Source organism: Garra rufa, chromosome 1, assembly GCF_049309525.1.
Source record: "Garra rufa chromosome 1, GarRuf1.0, whole genome shotgun sequence".
Classification (NCBI taxonomy): Eukaryota; Metazoa; Chordata; class Actinopteri; order Cypriniformes; family Cyprinidae; genus Garra; species Garra rufa.
In genome coordinates, this window is record NC_133361.1 from 88518495 (window position 1) to 88523494 (window position 5000).

A 5000-nucleotide genomic window follows, 5' to 3' on the forward strand; every position below is an offset into this window, starting at 1 on the left:
ACTAGAAATCCATTGGGGTCTCCCCGCGCAGGTTCGAATCCTGCCGACTACGCTCTTCACCAGTGCTGAGGAGAAGTAGGCGGGCCCTTTTCTTCCGTGTCCCTAGCACGCATTTGTGTGCCCTCTCTCCACAGTAATAAAAAGCGCCGCTAGCCCTTTTTTTTCAATTCGGATGGCCGGCACCACCAGATGTGAGCCAGTGGTGCGCCGTGATCGTATAGTGGTTAGTACTCTGCGTTGTGGCCGCAGCAACCCCGGTTCGAATCCGGGTCACGGCAGGCTTTTTGTTCACTGAGCTCCTTTCTGCCACCTCCATTTTTCGTACGGGTGCGGTGCCAGCTAAACTATACCAACAACGCAGGCAGCAGAGGCTGGCTTTCGGGGTCAACAAAGAAGGCTCGAAGTGCACGAGTCACTGATGGGGCCAAAAGAGCTGAAGCCATCTTTGTTTGATCCCGTCATGGACGAGAGAGCGCTCTCTTTCCATGCTGGCTAAAGAAATTTGAAGCGGCGAAGCTGGAAGCGCAAAGGCTGCAAACACAGACCATGACGAGGCGCGCTTCGTTCCACTGCACGCTGGCGGGTGGCCAGATTGACTCTGCTCTTGACACTATAGTGTAGCTCTGCTGTGAGCAGAGCCCCCAAAAATACAGGTCACTCGCAAAGGTTCCAAAGGTGTGCTGAGAGCGAAGAACAGCAAGCGCAAATCTTCGTTAGTATAGTGGACAGTATCTCCGCCTGTCACGTGGAAGACTGGGGTTAGATTCCCCAACGGGGAGACCTAGCTCTCTGCTGCTGTTGAACGACTCATCCAAAAGCTTTTGGTGCAGATAGAGGTCACAGAAGGAGTTCTGCTTCGAGGTCAACCGCAGCCAAAAACAATGCGTTGGCCAGGAATCGAACCCGGGTCAACTGCTTGGAAGGCAGCTATGCTCACCACTATACCACCAACGCAGGCGCTCTGTGCCAGTTTTAAGCAATCAGAAAAGAATGCTCGAATGCTCGAATCCGGGTCACGGCAGCCCTTTGCTGTTAAGGGAGAGGAGAGGAAGACTGCACTCGAATCTGTCCGGGTAAGTATTCAGCACGATACTAACACCCTCATCACCTCTACTCCGTGTGCTTCTCTGCACAGGTCAGGCGCACCCAGGACGCGATCATCCCGGCTGTCGTTCACTCCGGCGCCGGGACACCACGGACCCTGGGTGCAGCAGCAGCCGAAGACGCGAGCCAGGCCCCGGGCGAGGACCTCTCCCCCTCCGCCGCCTCCGGTCTTCGAGATCTCCACCCGGAACCGCTTCGCTCCCCTCCGCGAGACGGAACACGACGCTGTGATCGTCGGAGACTCCATCGTCCGGTACGTTCGTGCTAACTTAGCTAACGGTAAAGTGCACACTCGCTGTTTCTCTGGTGCTCGCGTTCTCGATGTTTCTTCACAGATACCTGCCATCCTGAAGGACGATGTGAGCGTCGGCGCGATCGTCCTGCACGCGGGCGTGAACGACGTCAAGCTGCGGCAGACGGAGGTCCTGAAGAGGGATTTCGGGAGCCTGATCGAGACGGTACGCAGCACAGCGCCCGCGACGAAGATCATCGTGTCAGGACCGCTTCCCACGTATCGACGTGGACACGAAAGGTTCAGTAGACTTTTTGCTCTAAATGAATGGTTGTTGTCATGGTGTAAAGAACAGAAACTGCTCTTTGTTAATAATTGGAATCTTTTCTGGGAGCGCCCTAGGCTTTACCGCGCTGATGGCCTGCACCCCAGCAGAGTCGGAGCAGAACTCCTGTCGGACAACATCTCCAGGACGCTGCGCTCCATTTGACTAGTAAGCAATTCTTCAAATAGTTGCGATGATGGCTTTTGTTATGCACATTTAAACGATAGTACTGGTGCTGTCCAATCTATAAAGACTGTGTCTGTTCCTCGAATAGTGAGGTCAAAACAAAAATTTAATGAAGGATCTAGAAAAAATCTAATCGTGATTAAACCAGAAAAATGCACAATAAATGAACAAAAACAATTTTTAAAGCTTGGGCTCCTAAACATTAGATCACTCGCACCCAAAGCACTTATTGTAAATGAAATAATCACAGATAATAGTTTTGATGTACTCTGCTTGACTGAAACTTGGCTAAAACCAAATGATTTTATTGGTCTGAATGAGTCTACTCCACCAAACTACTGTTATAAGCATGAGCCTCGTCAGATCGGTCGTGGCGGTGGTGTTGCAACAATTTATAGTGATATTTTCAATGTTACTCAGAAAACAGGGTACAGGTTTAATTCATTTGAAGTACTCCTACTTAATGTTACTCTGTCAGATATGCAAAATAAATCTCTCCTATCACTTGCTCTGGCTACTGTGTATAGACCTCCAGGGACGTATACAGATTTCCTAAAAGAATTTGCAGATTTCCTTTCTGACCTATTGGTTAATTTTGATAAAGCATTAATTGTTGGAGATTTTAACATTCATGTTGATAATACAAATGATGCGTTAGGACTTGCGTTTACTGACCTGTTAAACTCTTTTGGAGTCAAACAAAACGTCACTGGGCCCACTCATCGTTTTAATCATACACTAGATCTAATTATATCGCACGGACTTGATCTTACTGATATAGATATCGTACCTCAAAGCGATGATGTTACCGATCATTTCCTCGTATCGTGCATGCTGCGTATCACTGATGTTAACTATATAGCTCCGCGTTATCGTCTGGGCAGAACTATTGTTCCTGCTACCAAAGATAGATTCGCAAATAACCTGCCTGATTTATCTCAACTGCTCTGTGCACCCATAAATAAACATGAACTAGACAAAATGACTAGTAACATAGGCACTATCTTCTCTAATACATTAGAAGCTGTTGCCCCAATCAAGCTAAAAAAGGTTAGAGAAAAACGTACTGCGCCATGGTACAACAGTAATACCCATTCTCTAAAAAAAGAATCTCGTAATCTTGAGCGTAAATGGAGAAAAACTAACTTAGAAGTTTTTAAAATTGCATGGAAAAACAGTATGTCCAGCTATAGACGGGCTTTAAAAGCTGCTAGAGCCGAGTACATCCACCAACTCATAGAAAAAAACCAAAACAATCCAAGGTTTTTATTTAGCACAGTGGCTAGATTAACAAATAACACCTCCTGACCTGAATATTCCTGCACAGTTTAATAGTAATGTCTTTATGAATTTCTTTACTGATAAAATAGACAACATTAGAAATACAATAACAAATATAGATACTACAGCAACTGATACTTCAACATTAGTCATTACACCGGAAGAAAAACTGCAGTGCTTTACAACTATAGAACAGAAAGAATTAAATAAACTTATCACCACATCTAAACCAACAACATGCCTATTAGATCCTGTACCCACTAAATTACTAAAAGAGTTGTTACCTGTAGCAGAAGTACCGCTTCTTAATATTGTTAACTCATCGTTATCTTTAGGTCATGTCCCAAAACCATTCAAACTAGCAGTTATTAAACCTCTTATTAAGAAACCACAGCTAGACCCTAGTGAACTGGCAAATTACAGACCCATTTCTAATCTTCCATTTATGTCTAAAATTCTAGAAAAAGTTGTGTCTGCTCAATTGTGCTCCTTCTTGCAAAATAATAATATCTTTGAAGAATTTCAGTCAGGTTTCAGGCCCCATCATAGCACAGAAACTGCACTTGTAAAAATCACAAACGACTTGCTACTTGCGTCAGATCAAGGCTGCGTCTCATTGCTAGTTTTACTTGATCTTAGTGCTGCGTTCGACACTATAGATCATGAAATACTCATAGATCGATTACAAAACTATACAGGTATTCAAGGGCAGGCATTAAGATGGTTCAGATCATACCTGTCCGATCGCTATCACTTTGTGTATTTAAATGGGGAGTCATCGCAGCTAACACCAGTAAAGTATGGAGTGCCACAAGGATCTGTCCTAGGTCCTCTACTATTTTCAATTTACATGTTACCCCTTGGTAATATTATTAGGAAATATGGGATTAGTTTCCATTGTTATGCTGATGACACTCAACTATATATTTCAACAAGACCAGATGAAACTTCTAACTTAGCAAAGTTAACAGAGTGTGTTAAAAATGTGAAAGACTGGATGACCAATAATTTTCTACTGTTAAATTCAGATAAGACTGAGATATTACTTATTGGACCAAAAAAGAGTACACAGAATCTCTTAAACTACAACTTGCAACTAGACGGATGTACTGTTGTTTCCTCTACAGTCAAAAATCTAGGTGTTATATTAGACAGCAACCTGTCTTTTGAAAATCATATTTCCTATGTTACTAAAACAGCATTCTTCCATCTTAGAAACATTGCTAAGCTACGGAACATGTTACCTGTTTCTGATGCAGAAAAGTTAGTTCATGCATTTATGACGTCTAGACTGGACTATTGTAATGCACTACTAGGTGGTTGTCCTGCTTCTTCAATAAATAAGCTACAGGTAGTCCAAAATGCAGCTGCTAGAGTCCTTACCAGATCAAGAAAATATGATCATATTACCCCAGTTTTACAGTCTCTACACTGGCTACCTATTAGGTTCCGTATCACTTACAAAATAATACTTCTTACCTATAAGGCCCTTAATGGTTTAGCTCCTGCATACCTAACTAGTCTCCTACTACGCTACAATCCCTCACGCTCCCTAAGGTCGCAAAACTCTGGACTTTTAGTAGTACCTAGGATAGCAAAGTCCACTAAAGGAGGGAGAGCCTTTTCTCATTTGGCTCCCAAACTCTGGAATAGCCTTCCTGATAACGTTCGGGGTTCAGACACACTCTCTGTGTTTAAATCTAAATTAAAGACTCATCTCTTTAGCCAAGCATTCACATAATGTATCTCATAACGTTGTAATTTCAGTTACATCTGATCAAATGCACATTAATATTCTTCAGCTTGGGCTAAACACATCATTTTTGTTTGGTTGGAAGTTGGAACAGCAGCTACGCTAATTATTTCTCTATT

At 43.5% G+C, this 5000-nt stretch overlaps 2 non-coding genes across 2 annotated transcripts in view; both read left to right on the plus strand.

The window, feature by feature from the left end:
* Positions 1-52, plus strand: part of trnas-aga (transfer RNA serine (anticodon AGA)) — an 82-nt gene extending 30 nt beyond the window's left edge. Inside the window, exon 1 of the tRNA in view lies at positions 1-52. This exon is cut by the window's left edge and continues 30 nt beyond it. This is a non-coding gene — a tRNA (tRNA-Ser).
* A 154-nt stretch (positions 53-206) lies between these two features.
* Positions 207-278, plus strand: trnah-gug (transfer RNA histidin (anticodon GUG)). The gene has a single exon. It is a non-coding gene; the product is annotated as a tRNA-His (tRNA).
* The last annotated feature ends 4722 nt before the right edge of the window (positions 279-5000 follow it).